The following is a 25934-nucleotide window of genomic DNA, read 5'->3' as shown; positions in this document are numbered from 1 at the left end:
TCTTTTCAAAACAAAACAAAACAAAAGCCTTTGTTGCCAGTGATAAAATTCTAGTTTTCAAATAGAAAATTATAATTTTAGAAAGTTTGTATCTGTTACCATTGAGCTTGACAGTTTCCCAATACATACTTTTCAAATAAGGCTTGTCATGATATTTATGAATGAGATTTTTGATATTACATAATAAAATGTGTCAACATTTGAATTGTCTGCATAATACCATGAATCAATATTACCAAGTGATCAATGCATGATGTTACAAAGTCATGCAGACATAAAAGATCCATTCAAAGTGCAAATGGGCTTATGTAACAGAGTTTGAAGTTTATTGATAAGGTTTCAAATTCTGCCTTGCAACTGACCTTTAAGAAACTACCGCTTTTCAAGTTTTCTTGTAATATCAAAGAAGAATAGCCATAATTATCTGAAATGTTATTAAAGTCTGCCTCTATTTTCTAACTACATATCTTTGTAAGACCAAGTACTCTTCACGTACTTTAACTTAAAAAACATACAACAATCGATTATAAGGATTCAACTTTGTCCTATGAATCCAGACATTAAACTGGCTTACAAAACTGTAAAGTAATTACGCTTTTCTCACTTTTTTTTGAAAACATAGTGATACTTTCATAAAATTATGTATGACAAATTGTCCTCTATGGTTTATTATTGTTATTTTAAAGTGAATCAATAAATACATATTCAGCAAACTTCTAATATAGAACGCAGTATTTAGCTATAGATTTTACCCATATAAACAAAAGCTCTTTGAGATTTTCAGTAACCTTTCAGAGAATCAAGTAACCCTGATACCAAAAATTTTGAGAACTATTCAACTAAATAAACTAATCAACTAAAATTCCTGACAAGCATGATGTCACAATATAGCAGAGTAGGTGGTTCCCAACTTCAATACTACTTACAGACAGATCAGCTCTCCACTACCCATACACAGGATGTCTTTGTGAAAATCCCAGAAACAAGAAATAATGCTGAAGCAACGGCCTGGATCATAGACACTGAGAAATGGAAACTTGCATTAGAAGGAAAAAAGAAGCAGTTTCACCTTGAACACATTCCCCTGCCCAGGATCGCACAGCACCACTCTGAGAATACCTCCCTGTGCTTATGGGTTCTATAGTCAGGGGAGAGCCCCAAGTGGACTTCCACTATCCCCAGCATTAGAGGACACTTCCTGTGAGGCCCACATAGGTCTTGCCTCACAGGGGTCACCAGGGGAATCAGAGGGTCTAGATGACAGGAGATCAGCTAGAGGTACAGAAGGAGGTGGAACTCGCAGCAACCAACATGCAGACCTTGGCAGACCACATTTCTGCCGGCAGCAGTGCCCAAGCAGAGAGCCTCTCCAGGGGTTCTCCCCATTTGCAGAGCCAACCTAGTGACTACATCTAGCCAAGAAGCATGACTGGCAATTCTGCCCAGTGGCACAGCTAGTCAATGGGCTGTTCCAGATAAGGAACAAATCCTACAGCCTGCCTGGACAGGGAGCCCATCAAAATCCTGTAGCAGCCCATCCTACAAACCTACATGGGCAGACAGACAAGATAGAAACCCCCCCAGCTATGGAGCATAATCTCTGGCCCTACCTCACTAGTGATCCTGATCAGTGACCTCCAATGAACTTGAGCAGTCACAGACACCCGTCTACTATACCACCTAGCCACAGGGCATAGCCGAAGGCCCTGGCTGATTGCTGAACACAACCTGCCTGTGGACTGACCTAAGCAAGAGCATAACCCAGTGGCTTCATCGAATCACACAGCATAACCTGTTGCCTTACCCGACCAAGAAACCCCAACAGCAGCCTTGCCCAACAGCAGACCATAGCCTCCAGTCCCACCCAACTACCAAGAAGAGCTGTCAGCCACACCTGACCAGGCTGCCTGGCCAGTGACCTCTCCAACAAATAGCCTAGCCTGTGGCCCTACGCAACTTTGAGGTAACCTATGGCCCCATCTGAACACGGAGGATGGCCTGAGAATGCACCTGATCATAAAGCCCTGCCTTCGGCCCTGCAAATGTGGATTCCAGCCAGCAGCACCATCCATTTGGGGAGCACGGCCTGACTTTCAAGTTTCCAAAAGTCAAAGACAAAATTTTGAGGCAGCAAGAGAACAGACTTGTCACGTACAAGTGAGTCCACATAAGATGATCAGTGGGTTTCTCAACAGAAACCTAACAGGCCAAGAGAGAGTGGAATGATATATTCAAATACTGGGAGAAACCTGTCAACCAAGAATACTGACCTGGCAAAGTTGTCCTTCATAAGTGAAAAGGAGATAAATCCTTTCTCAAACAAAAAAGTTTCAGGAGTTCATCATCACTAACCTGCCTTTCAAGAAATGCTAAGGGAGTTCTTCAAGCTGAAAGGAAACTAAATAGCCACGAATAAACCTATGAATATGTAAAACTCTGTGATAAAGGTACCTACATAATCAAAGTAAGATCCTCTAATATTGTCATGATGATACATAAATCACTTTCAACTCTAATTTGAGTTAAAGGACAAATGTATTAAAAATAGCTATAACCAGGGTATAGATTCATAGTATAATACAGATGTAAATTGTGACATCAATAACCTAAAATGTGAGTGGGGGAGAGGTAAGCAGTTTCTGTATGTGGAGATAAAGTTGTTACCACCTTAAAATAGGATATTATAACTATAAGAGATTTTATGTAAACTTCATGTTAACTTCAAAGAAAAACCTGTAGTAGATACACAAAAGATTAAGATAAAGGAATCAATGCATACAGCCACAGCACTTGACATCACAAAGTAAGACAGAAAGAGAGGGGGAAAGGGAGCAAGAGATCTCCTAGTCAGAAAGCCATTAACTAAATGGCAATAGAAGTCTTTATCAATAATTTTCTTAAATATAAATGGCTTTTATGTTCCAAACAAAAGACACAGACTGGCTGAATAAAAAATACAAGATCCCATGATATGCTGCCTACGAAAATCTCACTTTAGCTTTAAGGACACATAGGCTGAAAAGGAAAGGATGGAAAAGATATTCTAAGCAAATGGTAACCAGGAGAGTCCAGGGGTGGCTATACTTATAACTGACAATATAGACTTTATGTTAGAAATGGTCACAAGAGGGGCACCTGGGTGGCTCAATCAGTTATGCATTCGACTTTGGCTCAAGTCATGATGTCACAGTTTGTGAGTTTGAGCCTTGCACTGGGCTCTGTGCTGACAGCTCAGATCCTCTATCCTTCTCTCTGTCAGATCCTCTGCACCCCTCTCTCTCTGCAGCTTCCCTATTTTTCCTGTCTCCCCAAAATAAACAAACATTAAAAATTTTAAAAAGAAATGGTAACAAGACAAAAAAAAGTCACATAATGACAAAGAGGTCAATTCACCAACATATAATAATGATAGTTATTTAAGCATCCAACACTGGCACACGTACATATGCAAAGCAAATACTAAACACAGTAAAAGGAGAAATAAACAGCAGTACAGTAGGGGACTTAATACCCCACTCTCAACAACAGATAAATCATCCAGACAGAAAATTAATAAAGAAAGAGTAGATTTCAAAAACACTATAGAGCAAATGGACCTAACAGATATATAGATTTGAGATACAGATTAGATGTAGATACAGATATATAGATATGGACATGTTAGATAAACAGAACATTCCATCCAACAGCACCAGAATACATTCTCTTTAAGTATGCAAGAGACATTCGCCAGTATAGATTAGACCTTACGCCATGGAACAAGTCTTAACAAACCAAAGAAGTTTGAGATGGTATCGAGTATCTTTTCTAACCACAATACCAGGAGAAAAACTGAAAAATTCACAATCCTGGAGAAATTAAACAACATACTCTTGAGTTAACAGTGGATGGAGGAAGGAATCAAAATGGAAATAAAAAAAAATATCTAGAGACAAAAATGGAAACACAAAATGCCAAAGTGTATGGGATGTAGCAAAAGCAGTTCTAAGAGGAAAGTTATAGCTTTAAAAATGGCTACATTAAGAAAAAAGTAAGGTCTCAAATAAACGACCAAATATTACATCTCAAGGAGCCTGAAAAAGAACAAAGCACAGAATTAGCAAAGGGAACACAAAAAATAAATAAAGATTACAGGAGAAATAAATGGAATAAAAACTTGAAAAATAGTTGAAAACATCAATTAAACTAGAGGTGTTTTTTGTGCAAAGATAAAATTGGCAAACCTTAAACTGAATTAACTAAGAAATATGATAGAGGACTCAAATATAATCTAAATGAAAAAACAGACTTTACAACTAATATCACAGAAATATACAGGGTCAGAAGATACTAGTATAAACAATTATACAGCCCAGAGAAATGTATATATTCTCCTGGCTAAGGGGGACACCATCATTTTTGAAGACTTTTGTGTTGGTTCACTTTTGCAGATCAGAGATGATATGTGAATGTTGCAATGGCATTTTATATTCCATAATCTCAAGAAAAATAATGTGATCCTGGAGGAGCAAAAGCTAAGTTTTTGCTAACTATCTGAAAACAGAGACGCAGTTACTACAGCAAGCCGTGGGATTGAAGCAGAGACACTAAGCACTATTTTATGAGAACTCTGGTGATGGTTCATTAATCACAGAGTCCCTAAAAATGAAATTGATAGGCACCCTGTTAAAGTGCTGCTTGACATGTATTGGAGGAAAAAAATTAAGCATTGTAACTCAATTCACACTAGTGAAAATTCCTGATCTTTTTTTTCAGTTTCTAGAACTAAGCTGGTTCCCAGACCTGTAATCCCCTGACTAAAGTAGTGACTATGTCTTTTTTGAGGAAAGACCCTGTTTAAGAGTCGTATTTGTATTCCATGAATCTTTCTTCAAGTGTTCTATATTTTTCAGAGGACAGTAAACTTGAAATAGATAAATAGCTATTCCTTTTGGAGTCAGTAGATACTAGCACTTACAATGACCCTAAGAGACTCAACAGGTCATGGAGTTCCATGAGTGAGAATGCAGACTTCAAGAGGTTAGGGGTTAATATGGCCAACTAACAATACTTCCAGTGATACCATGGACGCCCTGGTAATCCTTCGACTCATCAATTCAGGGGCACCAGAGTAGTAAAGGCTAAATGTAAGTCCAGTAACTAAAACCCCTACCCTATTACAGGATCTACATGGCCCAGACTAGTTGATACATAAAAATAACCATCACACAAAGGAATAGCAGAGGTACAAGAACACAAGAGCAAATATACAGAATTTCTCCATAGCCCCATCTACGGCACCCTTCATTGCTCTGATAATAGACTGAAGGTAATATTGACTCCAGGGTGAAAATTCCACGATTAGAAACATCATTAAACCTGTGAGAGATGAAAAGGTACGATTCCTATCTTCGTCCATTTAATTTAGCTAATTGCTCTCTAAAAGAGTCTTTTGTGAGGTGGAAAATGACCATCAATTATTACAACCATAAACATATGCTGATGCCAATCAACTATAATTCAGTGTCTTTTACCTCTTGGAGTAAATCCACACAATCCTGGAGTGCTACTTTTAACTCACTAAGTGAAATCCAAAGCAGTTTACATCCACAAAATCAACACTACCCTTTATTAACTTACCTCTACTCCGTTGCAGCATACTTCAGAGAAATTTTATTTATGTCTTTGTCATCTTAGTTTATGCTTTCCCAAAAGAGATCAAGAATTTGGGTTTAGTGCTTATTTGGCAGGTTATTCCAGGACTGTGAATCAGCTGAAGGCAGAGACTGTGCCTGAGTTTTAATATCCAGAGCAAAAAACTTTATTTGGTACTTAGCAGACATTCAATAAATGTTCTTACAATATGGGACTAAATAAGTGAATTTCACAGAAAAGAGAGGAGACTGCTAACTCAGTGTAAGTTCCTCGTAACTCTATCTGTTTGTCAGGGTGTTATAATTTCAAGAAGTAGAGAGGTCCTCAGAAAGATAGAGACTGAAACAATTTCTAGGATTTTGCTTCAATTGCGCGAAAGAAAAATTATGTAACTGCCTAGACAGGTTTCAAGAATTTCCTGAAATACTATGGTAGGCCACAAACTCTTAATTTACATAATATAAATACATTAACAATTATAATATGTATATGTACATATGTGAGATATACCTATACGTGTGTATGCATAATTTATATATAGTCAAAAACTTGAATTATATATATATAGTATAGTGTGTATATATACATACATATAAGCTGAAAAAATATTAAAATTTATTTTATTTTAAGTAACCCTATTTTTATGTTTTTCTCCAACATTCAGGGTCTGTTTTTTGTTGTTGTTTTTTTTTTTAGGTTTAATTAGAGATATTCTTGACATACATTTTTAGTTATGCTCAAATTTATCCTCTTCACCCATTAGTAAAACATATATTTATGTGTGTGTGTGTGTGTATGTGTGTGTGTGTGTATATATATATGAAATTGAACAAAATCAGACTTACAGTTTGAATTTTATTATAAAATACCACATTACTTTCCTGAAAATTTATTACTAAATATAGTATAACGTATTTTATAAAAGTATGATAATAACTAAAACAATTGTTCAGAGCATTAAGAAGCCTATCAAAAATTCTTTTCCAAGGGTCATCTTCTAAGATGGCAGAATAGGAGGACACTGAAGTCAAGAGACCACATCAAACAAGGTAGGAATGGCAAGACACAGTCTGGGACCAAAACAGACCATGGCCACCCACAGTGGGGAGGGAGCCGGTGGCGCAGATAAGAGCAAAACACAAACTTTTATACCTGGGAGTCAATGAACAGGGAGGATGAATCCCCAAAACAGTTGTCTTTAAAAATTAGAGGGGCCAAATTTCTTGAGTTCTTAAAACCAGAGGGACTTAAAGCCCCTATTTCTTCTTGCTTTAGTTTTGGTAGGTTGTATGTCTCTAGGAATTTATCCATTTCTTCTAAGTTGTCCAATTTGTTGGCATATAGGTTTTCATAATATTTTGTTACAATTGTTTGTATTATTGTGGCGTTGGTTGTTATTCCTCCTCTCTCATTTGTGATTTTGTTTATTTAGGTCTTCTCTCTCTCTCTCTCTCTCTCATGTGTGCACCCACTTACTTTTATTTATTTACTCTTTTTTTTTTATTGGTCTGGATAGAGTTTTATCAATTTTCTTGATCTTTTCAAAGAACCAGTGTCTGGTTCCATTGATTTGCACTATTGTTTTTGGTTTATTTGTTTGTTTTAGTTTCTATATCACTTACCCGCTCTAATCATTATTATTTCCTTCCTCCTACTGGTTTTTCTAGCTCCTTTAAGTGTAAGGTTAGCTTTTTTTGCTTGAACTTTTTCTATATCTTTACCTAGATCTATGTATCTGTTAGATCGATTTGCTCTATAGTGTTTTTGCAATCTACTCTTTTATTATCAATTTTCTGTCTGGATGATTTATCTGTTGTTCAGAGCAGGGTATTAAGTCCCCTACTGTACTTCTGTTTATTTCTCCTTTTAGTATGTTTAGCATTTGCTTTGCATATGTAGGTGTGCCAGTGGTGGATGACTAAATAAATACAATTATTGTATCTTGATGAATTGACTCCTTTATCATTACATAACATATACCATTGTGGTTAGAAAAGGTATTTAATATCATCTCAGACTTCTTTAGTTTGTTAAGACTTGTTCCATGGCCTAAAGATATAATCTATATTGAAGAATTTCTTGCATGCTTGAGGAGATATATTCTGGTGTTGTTGGATGGAATGTCATGGATACACACACACACACACACACACACACACACACACATATATGATATATATCCATATCCATATCTGTATATCTGTATCTACATCCCTATCTGTCCATATCTATATCTATCTATATCTGTATCTATTTAATGATAAAATTCAGGACTAGATGGCTTCACAGGAGAATTCCACGAGACATCTAAAGAAGAGTTAATACCTACTCTTCTCAAACTATTCCAAAAAATAGAAATGAAGGAAAACTTCCAAATTCATTCTATGAGACTGGTATCACCCTGATAAAGAAACCAGATAAAGAAACTACAAAAGAGAGATAGAGAGAGAGAGAGAGAGAGAGAGAGAGAGAGAGAGAGAGAGAGAGAACACTACAGGCCAATATCTCTCATGAATATAGATGTAAAAATCATTCATCACAAGCAAGTGGAATTTATTCCTGGAATGCAAGTGTGGTTCAACATTAGCAAAATGATCAACATGATACATCACATCAATAAAATAAAGGATAAAAACCATATGACCATTTCAATAGATGCAGAAAAAGCATTCAACAAAGTACAACATCCATTCTTGATAAAAATCTTCTGCAAAATGGGTCTAGAGGAAACATACTACAACATAAAAAGGCCTTGTATGAAAAACCCACAGCAAACATACTCAATGGGGAAAAAAACCAAGAGCTCTTCCCCTAAGATCAGGAATAAGACAAGGATGTCCCCTCTCACCACTTTTATTCCACATAGTACCAAGAGCCCTAGCCAAAGCCATCAGACAACACACAAAGTAAAATGCATCCAAATCAGCAAGGAAGAATTCACACTTTCACTGTTTGCAGATGAAATGATACTCTACCTAGAAAACCCAGAAGACTGCACCAAACAGCTACTGTAACAGATAAATTCAGTGAAGTGGTAAGATACAAAATCAACATACAGAAATGCATTCCTGTACACTACTAATGTAGCAACAGAAAGTGAAATTAACAATCCCATTTACAACTACATCAAAAACAATAAAATACCCAGGAATAAACTTAACCAAAGAGATGAAAGACATGTACTCTGAAAACTATAAAACACTGATGAAAGAAATTCATGGTGATGCAAAAAAAATGGAAAGTCATTTCATGTTCATGGGTTGAGAGAACAAATATTGTGAAAATGTCTATACCACCCAAAACAATCTACGGATTTAATGCAGTCCCTATCTAAATACCAACCTCATTTTTCAAAGAACTAGAAAAACATTCCTAAAATATGTATGGAACCACAAAGGACTCTGAATAGCCAAATTAATCTCAAAAACAAAAAACAAAACGGGAGGTAGCACAATCTCAGAGTTTAAGTTACATTACAAAGTGGTAGTAATTAAAACAGCACGGTACTGGCATGAAAAACAGACACATAGATCAATGGAATAGAGCAGAAAACCAGGAAATAAACCCACAATTATATGATCAATCTTCAGCAAAGGAGAAATGAACATACAATGGGAAAAAGAGTTTCTTCAACAAATGGTGTTGGGAAAACTGGACAGCTACATACAAAAGAATGAAACTGGACCACTTCCATTCACCATACACAAAAATAAACTCAAAATGAATTAAAGACCTAAATATGAGACCTGAAACCTTAACAATACTTGAGAGCATAGGAAGTAACTTCTCTAATATCGGCCATAGCAACATTTTCCTAGATATGTCTCCCAAGACAAGGGAAATAAAAATCAAAAATAAACTATTGGGACCACATCAAAATAAAAAAATTCGGCACAGCAAAGGAAACAATCAACAGAACTAAAAAAAAAAAAAAAAAAAAAAAAAAAAAAAAAAAAAACCTTAGTGAGAGAAGATATTTACTAATGACATATCTGATAAAGGATTAGTATAAACAACTTATAAAACACCAAAAACCAAATAATCCAATTAAAATGAGCAGAAGACATGAACAGACATTTCCCCAAGAAGACATCTTGATGGCCAACAGACACATGAAAAGATGCTCAACATCACTCACCATCAGGGAAATGAAAATCAAAAGTATGATGAACTATCACCTCACACCAGTCAGAATGGCTAAAATCAGAAACACAAGAAACCACAAGTGTTGGCGAGGATGTGGAGAAAAAGGACCCCTCACGCACTGTTGGTAGGAATGCAAATGGTGCAGCCACTGTGGAAAACAGTTTGGAGGTTCCTCAAAAAATTAAAAATAGAACTATCCCACAAACCAGTAATCACACTACTGGGTATTCACCTAAAGGATATAAAAACACTAACACAAAGGGATACACGCACCCCTATGTTTATAGCAGCATTATTTACAATAGCCAAACTATGGAAGCAGCCCAAGTGCCCATCAATTGACGAATGGCTAAAGAAGATGTGTACACATACACACACACACACACACACACACACACACACACACACACACACAGAATGAAATCCATGGATGGAGCTACAGAGTACAATGTTAAAGTGAAATAATTAAAGAAAGGCAAATACCATATGCTCTCACTCATATGTGGAATTTAAGAAACACAACAAAGGAGCAAAGGAAGAAGAGAGAAAGATACAAACCAAGAAACTTAACTATATAGAAGAAACTGATGGTTACCAGAGGGGAAGGGTGGGGGATTGGGTGAAACAGGTGATGGGGATTAAAAAGTACACTTATCATGAGGAAAAACAATGAAAAAAATTCTTTTCCATCCTGAATGAACTCACTTCCAAATAATTTGTGTTGCTTTCAGATGTATATAACTAAATGTAAGTAATTTTACTTCAGTAATGTTTTCACATAAGTAGAGATCATACTTAAATTATAAAACAATGATATTTTTCAAAGGTTTAGGTTTTGAAGAAGAATGAATTGAAAAAACTTCAGGAATATGCTTTCATTAAAAATGTGAAAAAATTCAATTCTCTTACTTAGTAAACAATGCCCTTCTTAAACTCAAAATTTAGAAAGTTTCAAAAGCTCTTAATAATTGAAAATTATCTTAGACATTAAAAAACTTTAGTTCCAATAGAAATATCGTTATAATGCTGCTACATAACAATAAAAAAAAATGTTTATTGCTTATGCTTCTGAAGTCAGCTGGGATCAGTAGAAGACTCTGATCATCTTGTCTGGATTGAATGGTTAGTGAGTGATCTATACTGGCTTTGTCTCAGACCAAAATGGCAGCTCCCCTCAATTTGTATTTCATCCTCCATTAGATTCTGATAGTGTCTTAATCCGCATTCTCCAGAAAAACAGAACCTACAGTGTGTGTGTGTGTGCGCGCGCACACACACACACACACACACACACACACACACACACAGGCTGAAGAGCCTGGAAAGCCTGTGTTCCATTCAAGTCCAAAGGCAGTCCACTACAGACAGAAGAACCAATGTGGCAGATGAACTTCAAGGCAATCTGGTAGAGAATTCTTCCTTGCATGGAGACAACAGCTGTTTCAGTTCTATTTAGGTCTTTAACTGATTGGATGAAGTCTGTTTGCATTATGAAGAACAATCTTCTTTACTAAAAGTCCACTGATTTAGATGTTAATGTCATCCAAAAACACCCTCACAGAAAGACTCTGAGTAATGTTTGACAAGATATCTGGGTACTAGGTGGCCCAGACTAGTCGATATATGATTAACCATCACACATAGGAATAGCAGAGGCACGGAAACACAAGAGAAAATACGCACAATTGTTTTGAGCATAGGCTCAGAACAGGCATAACACCATTTCTGTGAAAATCTGTGGGATCAAGTAAGTCACCAGGCCAGCCCAAGTTTAAAGAATGGGGAATGAGACACCACCTCTTCAGGGTGATGAATTGCGGAGTCATAGGTCATGGTATATCACAGAAAGTGATAAGCAATTGAGGTTATTACTGCAATCAGTCTAAATACTTCTAAAATCTTTGGTATGATTTTATTTTAACAAATGCATCTTCATTCTCTGATTTAATCATATGCTTAGATGAATAATTCAGAATGCTTTGTTACAAGTCAGTCCAGATAAGATTTGTGAGATTTGAACTTAAAAGCATCTATTCTTGCTTGAAAAATGGTTAACAACCATATTATATAGCATACCAGATTTGCAAGTTAGAATTTTTAACCACTGTAGCAAAAAAAAAAAAAAAAAAAAAAAAAAAAAAAGAGCCAGATGTTTAGTCATCTATCAGCAATTCTGTGACCTGTAGAATATGTAGTGTGAGCAGACTGAGCATTTATACACTTTATGCTCTGATTTAAAGCTGGATCCCCAATGCTTAATGATTATACGATTTAAATAATGAGCATTTAAATGTCATGTTTTTGTCCTGAAGTGATGTTCTTCCTTTTTCCTTCCTTCATAGATCATTTTGTAGAAGGAAAGGGTTACAAATTTCTACATGAATGATGCCAAGGAAAGCTTAAAAATTTTGAAGATAAAAATAATTTCATATAAATATTGCCAAGAATTTTTTATGTTAAGATAAATCTTAGTAATCATTTTATTTTTCAAATATTGGCTAGGCCATGGATAATGTCAAAGTGAGAACAAAGAAAAATTAAATATAAAGAGATTTTCTGATGATCTCTGAAAATAAAAAAAAATTGTGATTAAAGCAGCTAGAAAAATAATTACTTATGAACCATGTATTTTATCATTTTTCTTCTCTGTTGGAAATGTTAATCTGATTTGATTTTTTTAAAGATTTAATTATGCATGAGGAGTATTTTCATCATGCTTATTTGAAAAAGGCTTTATTTTTATTTATTTTTATTTTTTTACAATTTCCTATTTTCAGATTTAAAACTTATTCTTCCTACCGGTGAGCAACATAAATTCTTTTCTAAGTTTGAATAAATTATACGTGCAAACAACTAGATGTAAAGAAAGGAAGTATGTAAATAAATTACACTTAAAAACAGCTGGACCTCACCAAATATTTGGTATTACAAAGTGGTTTCAAATACTGATTAAGAGGCTAATGATATTCTCAAAGATAACTAACTCAAGTCCAGTAGAGCAATTCTCTATTATACACTGATATATTTTTATCATGTAACATTATCTTATTGTAATCAGTGTTCATGTTACCTTTTTCAGGACAAACTCATACTACTTTATTTTTCTGGAGTCTCATAAAGAAAAGACCTGTTGGTCCCCCAGTTTAATTCATGATACCTGCAAGTATCATGAAAGCAAACAAATGATTTTTGAAACATAACTCAAAGTTGCAAGTAGTTGCAAAGATTTATATACAGGTAAGAACTTCTCCCATGACATATAACCTTTCGGCAGTCAGCCTCCTCCTAGCAAATTCTAAAGTAGGCAAATAGATCATATCAGAATATATAAGAATAAACTTTAAAATTAATCTTCATCATCAAGTCAAAGATGCTTTTCTTTAAAGCAAAAGCATCTGGGTACCATTTCTTTGTGGGATTTTGCCATCTTTTGAACAAGTAGAATACTAATTAATCCATAAATGTTCCAAATAAATCAGAAGCACCTAACTTTCAGGCAACTATGTAACACTCTGAAATGTCTCAGACCTTTATATAAAACACTGCCAACTACATAAATCCTATGCACCAGAGACAGCAATATCCCAACCCTGCAATATAATTAAAAACTGGATTCCAAAAACAAATATGTGTATATATATACATGTATACAAATATATATGGATTCCAAAAACAAATATATATACATATATACATATGTACACATATATATATGTATGTATGTATGCATATACACATATATACATACGTACACATATATATGTGTATATATATACATATGTATATTTATATATTTTTTCAAATGTATTCCTCTACAATCCATCTCTTAAAATGGGTAACGGACATTACAGGATATGGGAGAAGACCATCTTCAACATAAAAGCTAAATGAGAGAATAATATTAGCTAAGGAGGAGTTGCTAAGTTAAAAAAAAAATGTAAATCTTGAAGCAGTGTTACACTGGTTTTAGCTAGAAAAACCTAGATACCAAAATTGTCTCTGATGTTACTATGTGTTTTGGAAGACTTAAAAATGTCAAGAACTTTAAATTTCCTCCTGTGGAAAACAAGCATAATAGTAAAGGTTCAGGGAGAAAATTGGCTAATTTAGTGATAACATATGGATTATTCGGCATAAAGTAATTCCTCAATACATGGTTACTGGAATCTTTCATACACTAATCTTGATTAGGACAGGAAATAAATCTGTCTTTTCTAGCATTGTATCTCCAGATCCTAGGACAATTCCTGTAACACATCATGTGTAAAATAAATATTGGTGGATGGATTAATAAATATATCTAGCAAGTACAAACACTGGAAAAGAAGAGATGAAAATTTAAAATGCCACATTTCTCAGTATGGTCCAATTGGTTAGAAAGACTTTAAAAGGTATAAGACAAATTGAACAAAAAGGTACTATCCCATTTATCTTTAATCATTTATTACATGAATGCAGTAAGGATTAATGCAGTTGCATTTATTTATGGGAAATACACCTAGGACATGACATTCCAACAGAAATGGTAAACATTCAGATAGAATCATAAAGAAAATACTATGTAATAACTGAAAATATTTTTAAACTATGATTCTCAGTAACTTAATAACTTATCCTTGCCCAATTTAGAATTTATTTTATTTATACTTTTGAAAAACATGATCATTTCTTAAATGGTCATTTCACCTCTAGTTATCACATAATTATCTTCCATATTTTCCTGTTTCTTCTTAATATGAATCCCCTATGTCTATAGTAATCACAAAAAAATTGGTATTAATGTGTTTATTCCACTGTTTTTACACATTTATCATCTTTCCCCTGATATTTTCTACTCACTTTTGTATCCATCTTTTTACTTTGGAAACTCTTAAATGATACAACATATGGTCATACATAAATCTAGGGTTTTAAATTAAAGAAGCACTTAAAAAATTGGTGGGAGAATTATTTTAATGGTGGATTAGAAAGTTTGAAGTGACTAAAATTTTTGGAAGGTATCTTCTCCTAAGTCTGGTCGCAAACACTGGAGAGATACTAAGGAAATTAAAACTACTGTAACAAAATCCACACACAAAAAAAGAAAACCAAAAGAGTTAAGCTGAGCATTTGAGGTCATTTTCCCCTAAATTGCCAGGGAACATAAAAAGAGGTAAATGAGACAAACTTGGTAACCAGAACCTGATGGGGGGAGGGCTGGAAAAACCACCCATAATTTGGGTTGGGTACCCTAAAAGCAAAGACAGATGGGGATAAATCAATATGGGTAATTCCTCAAAGGGATTGAAGCCCAAAATTTTAACATTTTCCAAAACTAAATTGAGAAGAAATGGGGTTGCTAATGCCACTGGCCAACTGGTAGAAGGATCTGTCCTCTCTCAAGGAAATAACCTCAGGCAGACTTTAAGTTGTTCCCATAACTTTTTCTATACAATACTACTACTTGATAAAAATAATAATAGAGCATACATGAAGAAAAGTCAGTATTAACCTATTTGATACAAGAGATAGTAAAAACACACCCTCAAGGAATCTAGATACTGGGATTCTCAAATCATAAATTTAAAATAACTACACTTAATATTTTCAAGGAAATTAAATTTCAGCATAGATTCAGAAAATATAAAAAATACAAATGAAATTGAGGAACATAAAGTAAGATATGTGAAATTAAATGGTCAACAAAGGGACTTAGCATGAGAAAAAACAGAGTTTAGGAGAGTGTTAGTGAACTGGAAAATGCATCAGAAGAAAGTATCCAGATAAAGCATTTGGAGACAAAGTAATGAAAATAATGAAGGTTCTATAAATATAAAATGATAAGGTCTACCAAATATGTAATTGGAGTTCAAAAAAAAAAGAAGAAAAGAGACAGTGCAGAAACAATCTTGAAGAGACAAAACCAGATAACACATAATATAGAATATGTAATAATATATAAATTACACAATATATAATAGCATGAATATATTTTAAATCATATGAAATTATATTTGTATATATACATATTTATTTATATATATATATATATATATTTAATTAAAAAAATCAACTGACACATTCAAGGAGCCTTAAGAAAAATAAACACTTTGTCTACATACATCATAATAAAACTCCTGAGGTAAAAGATAAAGAAAAACCTTACAAGTACAGTACAAAGCAGATGATTTTCAAAGGTGACAAAATGAATCTGAGTACCCACTTTTCAACCGAAACAATGATTGACATCAGACAATACAATGGTGAATTAAAGTGAGGAAAGAATATTAACTCTGTAAATGTGCTAATCAAATTAAAGTACAGGGACTGTAGGTAGGGTTTATGTAGCTTACAAAGGTCACTCTTAAAAGATTTATAAAGTAGAAAGCAAAACGATAAAGATATACCATGCCAACAGTACCCAATGAAAATGTGTGCAAGTCTGTTATCATAGAAAAAGTAGATTTTAAGGCAAAAGCATTATAAGAGATACCAGAGCATAATAAATATAAAGCATCATACATTATGTGTTGAAAGAATTTTACATGTATTGCTCTGCAACCAAGAAGAAAAATCAATAGGATATAAAAGTCTTGAGACACAGAATGTAAAAAATGGACCTAATGCCCATTTATAGAAGATGGCACCCAACAAGCTGTGAATGTGCATTATTTCCAAGTGCAAATAGGGTATTTAACAGAACTGATCGTATTCTGGGCTAGAAAACAATGTCAGCATGTTTGAAAATGTAACATATTGATTGTGTGTTCTGACCAAAAATGAATTAAGCTACCATCAGTAACAAAAAGCACTAGGCAACCCACATAATATTTAGGGAGTAAGCTTTTAAAGGGTTCTTAAAAAAAAACAATCAAAATTAGAAAACATTTTGGTACAAATAAAATGTTAAATACTACCTGCAAAAGTTGTGGTTGATTTCTGCTTTGAGCCAGTCATGATTAACTTTTACGAGAATTTACCTCCCCTCTAAACAATGAGGAAACTAGACCAAACATATAAAAAATAGTTCTTGTACATTGAACCAAAAGCAGCAAAAAAAGTGATTACTAATAAAAAGGAAACAAAGGGCCTAATATCACATGATTTTAAGACTATTTTAAAGCAATTGAGATCAGAGTGTAATTCTGGTATAAAGGTGGACATGTACATCTGTGGCGAGAACAGCCTAATAATGGGTACACAGAGATGAGGAATTAATTTTTGACAAATTTGGCAAGGTCATTCATTGTGGAAAGGGTATTGTTTTCAACAACAAATTGTGCTGAAACAATTGTTCGTCCATAAGCAAATAAAACAAACAAGAGCAAAACTTAGACACATGTCAAATCATACACACAAAATAATAAGATGGAATAATAGATCAAAGACCTAAAGATTTGAGCAAAGACCATCAAAGATCTAGAAGAAATATGAAAAGAAAACTTTTGTGACTTTCGATTAGGCAGTGATTAAACAGGTCTCAAAAAGCATGAAAGAAAAAGATGATAAATGTATTTGTTCAAAATAAAAAATGTGCTCTTCACAAAACCCAGCAACATCCCCCACCCCACTCACATGTACGCACAAAAAGGCAAGCTAGGAAGCAAGTATTTACAAAACATAATTCAGTAATGATTCATATTTGTAATATATAAAGAAGCATTACAACTCACTAACAGGACAAACTATCCAGAATAAATGAACAGTTTTGAACAGATACCTCACCAATGAGGATATAGGAATAGCAACTAAACACATCAAAAAATGCTCAACACCACTGGTTCTGAGGGAAGTTCAAGTTAAAATGACCTTGAGATAATATTATCCATCCACTAGAAGGGCTAAAATTAAAAGGGGAGACAAAACCAAGTGGAGAAGCTCTGCAGAACCACTGGAATTCTCTTAATTGATAATTGAACGCAAGGCATCACAGCCAGTTTAAGAAACAGCTTATTAGTGTGTTAGCAAAAAATACACTCACTATAAAACTCAGCAAGTCACATGTATTTACCAAAAAGATATGAAAATCTATGCTCATGCAAAGGTTCATACTTGAATATTCATGGTAGCCTCATTAATCATATCCAAAATAGAAGTGCAAAGGATAAAACACCCATGGTACGTTCATATAATGTAATACTACTCAGCACTAAAAGGAACGTACTGCTTACACACTTGAAATCTCTACCCCAAGGATTGAATTTCAGCAACCTTATGCTAACAGAAACAATCTAGACAAAAAAAAGAGACTACATTCTGCATGAGGAAGATTCCATATATAACAAATTTTCAAAAAAAAAAAACACAAAAACAAAAAACAACCTATAGCAGTAAGAAAAAAGATAAATGGTTGTCAGAACTAAGGGAGTACAAAGAGAGAGTAACTAAAAAAAGCATAGGGAACTTTTTTGGAAAGTAGAAATGTTCTTATCCTGTTTTTGGTGATGTGATTACAGGACTATATGCATTTTCAGTATACTTATAATTGATTCATTTTATTGCATGTAAATTATTCCTCAATAAAACGTATTTTAAAAATGTAAAAGCCCACCAACAACCAATAACTTCTTCGCATGTAGAACTTGCAAAGAAAATCCATCACCATAAATGGAAAGAAAGGCTCCAAGTCTATGAGCTAAGCTTCCACTTCAATGAAGAACAGCAAACACATATTTAATTAGAAGGAAAAAAGACAAAGAACAAAGATATAAGTGAAAGAGAAACAAATATATAATTGAGAAAATAAAAAAGCCAAAAGTTGTTTCTTTGAAAAAGAGAGAAACTGACGAATCTTTTAAACTGATCAAAAACAGAAGTGAGAAGATATAATAACCACTGTCAGAAATGAAAGGGACACTCACTACTCACCTGCAGATAGAATAAATTCAGACAGTGTATTTTTTTTTAATGTGTGTGTTTTTTGTTTTTTTGTTTTGTTTTTTTGTTTTGTTTTTGAGACAGAGAGAGACAGAGCATGAGCAGGGGAGGGGCAGAGAGAGAGGGAGACAGAATCCGAAGCAGACTTCAGGCTCCGAGCTGTCAGCACAGAGCCTGATGCAGGGCTCGAACTCACAAATCATGAGATCATGACCAGAGCCCAAGTTGGATGCTCATCCGACTGAGCCACCCAGGCGCCCCCAGAGAGAGTACTTTAAAAACCATTCCAGGGGCGCCTGGGTGGCGCAGTCAGTTAAGCGTCCGACTTCAGCCAGGTCACGATCTCGCGGTCCGGGAGTTCGAGCCCCGCGTCGGGCTCTGGGCTGATGGCTCAGAGCCTGGAGCCAGTTTCCGATTCTGTGTCTCCCTCTCTCTCTGCCCCTCCCCCGTTCATGCTCTGTCTCTCTCTGTCCCAAAAATAAATAAATGTTGAAAAAAAAAATTTTAAAAACCATTCCAGTAATTTGAAACTTAAGCATCATGTACAAATCCCTGGAAAACCACATCATGTAATATAGACATGAAAACCAATAAAAATCTGAATATTATAAGAAATTCTATCTGTAATTTAAAAACATCTAATAAGAAATGTCAGTTTCATAGTTTTCAAGAAGCCTTCCAAACATTTGAGGGAATATACTATACAAACTCCATACAAAAGATGTAAAAATCCAGAATAACCTCAAAAGGAAAATCTGAAAATAACATTATTAAAAGGAAAATTACAAGTGAATACAGCTTTTTAATTGATGCAAAAAATTTTTTTTTTTAATATTTGGAGAGCGGCGCCTGGGGATGGCTTAGTGGGTTAAGTATCCAACTCGATTTCAGCTCAGGTCATGACCTCACGGTTAGAGAGAGTTTAAGCCCCTCACAGGGCAGAGCTCTGCACTGACAGCACAGAGCCTGCTTGGGATTCTTTCTCTCTCTCGATCTCTCTCTCTCTCGATCTCTCTCTCTCTCTCTCTCTCTCTCTCTCTCTCTATCTCTCTGCCTGTCCCCTGCTCACACACTCTCTCTCTTTCAAAATAAATAAAACATAAAAAAATATAAAACAGTAAAAAAAATATTTGGAGAAACTAAGCAAATGTAAAAATATAATTTTAACAATCTAAATTAGATATATTCCAAGAGTGCTAAATTAGTATAACATTTAAAAATCTATTTACTGTTCACGTCTTTAAAGTAGGAGAAAAATATGTAATTATTTCAATACATTTAGTAAAAGTGATAAAATTCACATCTATTTTTGACAAAAAAATTTAATAAACTAAAAACGGAATTTAAGAATTCTTTGCCTAATAAATTTAATGAATAAATATTGAAAATTTATCCACTTTGATATTCAAAATGTGACAAAGATGCTTGCCATTGTTGTTTCTATTAAGAATTATGCAGGAGGCAAAATCAGTGAAACAGTTAAATACGAGGGAATTAAACAAAAATATAAAATTATCAACAGAAAAATTAAAATATCCTCTTATGAAGACGATGTAATTGCATACAGAGTACAAAATAACATGTAGATAAACTGGTACAATTAATAAATAAATTTTTGAGGTCAACAAAAAAATAAAATACATATACATATATAATCATTACTCGGTGTATCAAAAAAAAAGTTTTTAAACGGAGGTTTTAAAAATAATATGTCTTCGTAAGCATCGAAATCTAACACTGGGACCTCAGATTTCCAGTTCTGCAATGTAAGTAAAGAGTTTGAAATTTGCCACTCTTTCTAACAACAAGTAAAAAGCTGAACAATCAGCAACTCTTGAATCTGTCAGATGGTGGGGTGGAGACACTAGGCAAACCACTGCCCCTAACGATGGAGAGACAAACGGAATCACGGAATCATGACTTACCAGAACAGAGAGCCTCAGGAGTGGAAACTGCCTCAGGAACCTGGGCCAGGGTCAGAAAACCTGAACCGTAATTGATGAATTGCCGAAGGCTCGAGTTTGGACAGGTTTGACAGTTCCAAACTCCAGGAGGATCTAGTCACAAATCGCAGTGTGAGATTTACCCTCTGGAGCTTCACCAGGTTTCCAAAGTAAATAGAGAAGAAAACAATTGCCTTACAACTTCAGGGAGGAGGTTGGGGAAAGGAACTGTTTTTAAATACAGGAGCCCACCCTGTTCTTAACAAGGCCTGCCCTCAGGGGAAACTAATGAACCAATCTCTGACCTGCTGGGATACATCATAGACTAATTGCCTCGGGGGAAGGCAATTAGTCTCTCCAGCCCACACTAGCCACCTATCCCACCTAAGGGGAGAAAACAACAACAAACAACAACACATAGAAGCACTTGTTCACAGTCCAGAAACACAGGCGCACTAAAACACAGAGACCTAATTGGAGTATAGAATGTTTCTTCACCACCCACACCTGGCCACTGTGTTACTAAAGACATATTAACAGCATTGCCTTTTACCCAGTACATCATATTGTCATACAGTAAAAGGCCAAACAAACAAAAACCCACCATTTGAAAAGATAGAGCAAGCATCAGAACAAAATATGGCAAAAATGTTAGAATTTATAAGACTAGAAATTTTAAATAACTGTGATTAATATACTAAGGGCCCTAATGTATAGACAGCAGGACATAACAGAAGGCAATGTCAGCAAAGATACAGAAATCCTCAGAAAGAACCCAAAAGAAATGCTAGAGATAGAAAAAGAGTGTAACACAAATGAATACTTTTGATGGGCTTATTAGTAGATAGGATACAGCTGAGGAAAGCTAAACTAGAGGGAATGCTTTGAACTGAAAAACAAAGAGAACAAAGATTAAGAAAAACAGAACAGAATATCCAAGGACTGTGAGAAAACAGCAAGAGGTATACCAGAAGGAAAAGAGAAAAAAGAACAGAGGAAATATTTGAAACAATGATGATCAATTTCTCACAAATTGATGTCAGTTACCAAACCACAAATCCAAGAAACTAGAACATCAATGGGAAAACAAACAAACAAAAAACACAAAATACCACGCACACTATAGCCAGGCCTATCATTTTCAAACTACAGAAAATCAAAGAAAAAAAAAATCCTGAAAGTGGCTGGGGTGGGGAGGGGTAGGGAGGAAAAACACCCTATCTACAGAGGAACAAAGATAAGAATTACAACCAACTTCTCCTCGTTAACCATGTGAGAAAAAAGAACATGGAGTGAAATATTTAAAGTGTTGAGAGAAAAAATTACCAACTTAGAATTCTGTACCGTGGAAATTATCCTTCAAAAATGAAGAAATAAAGATTTCTTCCAAAAAACAAAAACTGAGGGAATTTTTGTTTTTTGTTTTTTGTTTTTTAATTTACCTCCAACTTAGTTAGCAAATAATGCAATAATGATTTCAGGAGTAGAATCCACTGATTCATCCCCTACATGTAACACCCAGTGTTCATCCCAACCAGGGTCTTTCTTAATTCCCCTTGCCCATTTAGTGCATCGCCCATCCACAACCCCTCCAGCAACCCTCAATTTGTTCTCTATATTTAAGAGTCTCTTATGTTTTGTCCCCCTCCCTATTTTTGTATTATTTTTGCTTCTCTTCCCTTATGTTCATCTCCTTTGTATCTTAAATTCCACATATGAGTGAAATCATATGATATTTGTCTTTCTCTAACTAATTTCCCATAGCATAATACACTCTAGTTCCATCCATGTAGTTGCAAATGACAACATTTCATTCTTTTTGATTGCTGAGTAATACTACATTGTGTGTGTGTGTGTGTGTGTGTGTGTGTGTGTGTGTGTGTGTATACCACATTTTCTTTCTCCCTTCATCAGTTGATGGACATTTAGGCTCTTTCCATATCCTGACTATTGTCAGTAATGCTGCTATAAACATTGGGATCCATGTGCCCCCATGAATCAGCACACCTGTATCCTTTGGCTAAATACCTAGCCATGCAATTGCTGGGTCATAGGGTAGTTCTATTTTTAACTTAAGGAATCTCCATACTGTTTTCCAGAGCAGCTGCACCAGTTTGCATTCCCACCAGCAGTGCAAAAGGATTCCAACTGAGGGAAATTTTTGCCAGCAGACCTGCCTTGCAAGAAATATTAAAAGAACTTCTTTAGAGAGAAGGAAAATAATATTGGTCAGAAACTTGGTTCTACATAAGGTAAGGAAGAACATCAAAGAAGGAATAAGTAAAGATAAAATAAAACCCTTTAGTTTTGTTATTTTTTTAAATGTTTATTTATTTTTGAGAGAGAGAGAGAGAGAGAGGGAGAGAGAGAAGGTGTTATGCCCAGAATTTGTGATCCCCAAATACCGCCAGGGAGCCGAGTCCGATGTAGAAGCAAAAGAGCCTTTATTCGAGCTAGCTCGAGCTCAATCCCCTACCTGCACCAACGCAGCTGTGAGATACCGGAGAGAGAGCGAGTTTCAAAAGGACAAAGGTTTTATTCGGGCCTAGGGGCAGTTGGTGAGGTAATGGCTGTGGCCTCAGCGTTTGGCTGGGGAAGGGTCCAAGTCCTGTTAGGCAGGTGGGGGGGGGGTTACTCAAGGGGAGGAGGCGTGGTCAAGGTGAAGGACACAGAACAAGATGGAGTTGGCCGGCTAGGCACGCCCTTTCAAAGGAACACACACAGGCACACACACGTGAGGGAGAGGCAGAGAGAGGGAGACAGAGGATATGAAGCAGGCTTCACGCTGATAGCAGTGAGCCTGATGTGGGGCTCAAACCCACAAAACCGTGAGATCATGACCTGAGCTGAAGTCAGATGCTTAACTGACTAAGCCACCCAGGCGCCCTAGTACTGTTATTCTTAATTTACCAAACAAATTTGTTCAAAATAATACCAATAATATATTTGATTATGTATTCTTATTTATATATCTACATAGATATGGCTATGTATGCTTATATAGAAGTCAAGTGAATGACAGCAATGACACAACGGACAGGAGGCAGGAATTAGGATTACTTTGTTATTATAAAGTCCTCACACTACCCACGAAATGGTATAGTATTGTTTGAAACTGGACTTGGATGAGCTGTAAATACATATTGCACTCTAAGGCAACTACTTACGAAAATAGAAAAAGAATTATGTATGCTAACAAAAGAGAGAAAATAAAATAATATAAAATGCTCAATTAAAACCAAAAAGGCAGAAAATGTGTGGAAGAGAGAAATAGGAATACATTACAAAGGCAACAAATAGAAAATAGGAATGAATATGGTAAATATAATCCAACTATGCCCTTTGAATGCCAATGGTCTAAATGCACCAATCAAAAGACAGGGATTGCCAGAGTGGATGAAGAGACAAGACTCAGAGACACCTGGGTGGCTCAGGAGGCTGAGCTTCTGACTCTAGATTTCTGCTTAGGTCGTGATCCCAGGGTCACAAGGTGGAGCCCCGTGATAGGCTCTGCACTGAGTGTGGAGCCTGCTTAAGACTGCTATGTAGAAAGTCCTATGAAATCTAAAAAATAAATACTAGAACTGGTGAATGTAGCAAGTTTGGACAATCAACCATCAGTATCAAATCTAACTGTAATTCTATATACTAGCAATTGACATTTTTTCAGTTATCAAATTATTTTAAATTCCATTGATAATAGCAGCAAATACAAAATACTCAGAAATAAATCTGTTAAATATGTGCAAGACCTATACACTGCAAATGATAAACATGGTTGGGAAAAATAATTAAGATATAAATAAATAGAGAGATATGCTGTGTTCATGTATTAGAAGACTCTATAGTTAAGATGTTAGTTCTCCCTGAATTGATCCATAGACTCAATTCAATACCAATCAAAATCTTGTAGGGTTTTTTTTGTTGTTGTTTTTGTTGTTAAATTTGGCAAGCTTTTTTAAAAATTCACGTAGAAATGGAAAATTCAGAATAGCCAAATTCATTTTGATACTTATAATCATTTAATTTTTGACAATGATGCATAGTGAATTCACTGAAGACACAATAATATTTTTAACACATCATACTGGAAAATTAAATATCCATATGTAAATAAAATCCAGTATCAATTGCAAAAATTATATGATCCATACATTGAAACAAAAATTAACTCAAAATGTATTATAGATTTTAATTTAAATTTAGGCCTCTTATATATATATATATATATATATATATATATATATACTCATATATAGATAGATAGATAGATAGATACACACACACACACACACACACACACACAAAATCAAAATACTCTTTGGGACCTTAATGTAGGGAAATGTTTCTTGAATCCCAAATAAACAAAAGCTATATTTAAAAAATGAAAAAAATGCACATGGACTTCATCAAAATTAAGAACTATGTCTCCTTTAAAGACAATATTAAATTGTTAAAAACATCAGGCTGCAAACAAGAAGAAAATATTTGCAAATTACATTTCTGATCAAAGGCTAATCTCCACAATACATTAAAGGCAACTTAAAACTCATGTTTTAAATATCTTTTAACTTAAGAAATAAAACAAAGTCTCAATTTTAAAAGTTTTAAAAATGAAGAGATAATTCACTGAAGAAAATATGTAGATGACAAATAAAAATATGTTCAATGTCATTAATCATTAGGGAAGAGCAAATTAAAATCTCAATGAGAAAATGCTACCAGTCTATTCGAATGCAGAAAACGTCAAGTGTTGTCAAGAATGTGGAATAACTGAAACTGAAACTTCTTAAAAAGAACTTCTTTAGAGAGAAGGAAAATAATACTGTTCAGAAACTTGGATCTACATAAAGTAAGGAAGAGCATCAAAAAAGAAATACGTGAAGATAAAACCCTTTAGTTTAGTTTTTTTTTTTTAATGTTTATTTAGTTTTGAGAGAGAGAGAGAAGGAACATATGCGAGTGACAGAGAGGCAGAGAGCGGGAGACTGAGGATCTAGAACAATTGTTGAACATGTTGGTAATTTCTTAAAAGTTAAAAATATGCCTGCCATATGACTTAGCCATTCCATTTCCAAGAATAAATGCATATGCCTATACAATTATTGTTTTATTTATTTGTTTTTATCCTGCACTAGTGAAAAAAAAAACTCAAAAGCTTATCAAAATGGAGGGATAAGCACATTGTGGCATGCCCATATAATGTAATTGTATTCATTAGTGAAACAAAGTGTTTAATAAGACTTACATATTTTTTTCATGACGAGACACAACATACTGATACTCCGGGTACATGAGATACAGAACTTTTATTTTTACATGCAAAAATGAGAAGACTGCCAGGAGGGCCACACG

General features: G+C 34.7%; 1 long non-coding RNA gene across 1 annotated transcript in view; it reads right to left on the bottom strand.

Moving 5' to 3' along the window:
• Positions 1–20912, bottom strand: part of LOC123384385 — a 205137-nt gene extending 184225 nt beyond the window's left edge. Inside the window, exon 1 of the long non-coding RNA XR_006595411.1 lies at positions 20562–20912. This is a non-coding gene — a long non-coding RNA (uncharacterized LOC123384385). The remainder of the gene's footprint in view (positions 1–20561) is intronic.
• Between the last annotated feature and the right edge of the window lie 5022 nt (positions 20913–25934).

This window comes from Felis catus, chromosome A1 (genome assembly GCF_018350175.1).
Source record: "Felis catus isolate Fca126 chromosome A1, F.catus_Fca126_mat1.0, whole genome shotgun sequence".
Taxonomy (NCBI): domain Eukaryota; kingdom Metazoa; phylum Chordata; class Mammalia; order Carnivora; family Felidae; genus Felis; species Felis catus.
Note: the sequence above shows the minus strand (reverse complement) of the source record. Positions and strands in the feature narration are given on the sequence as shown.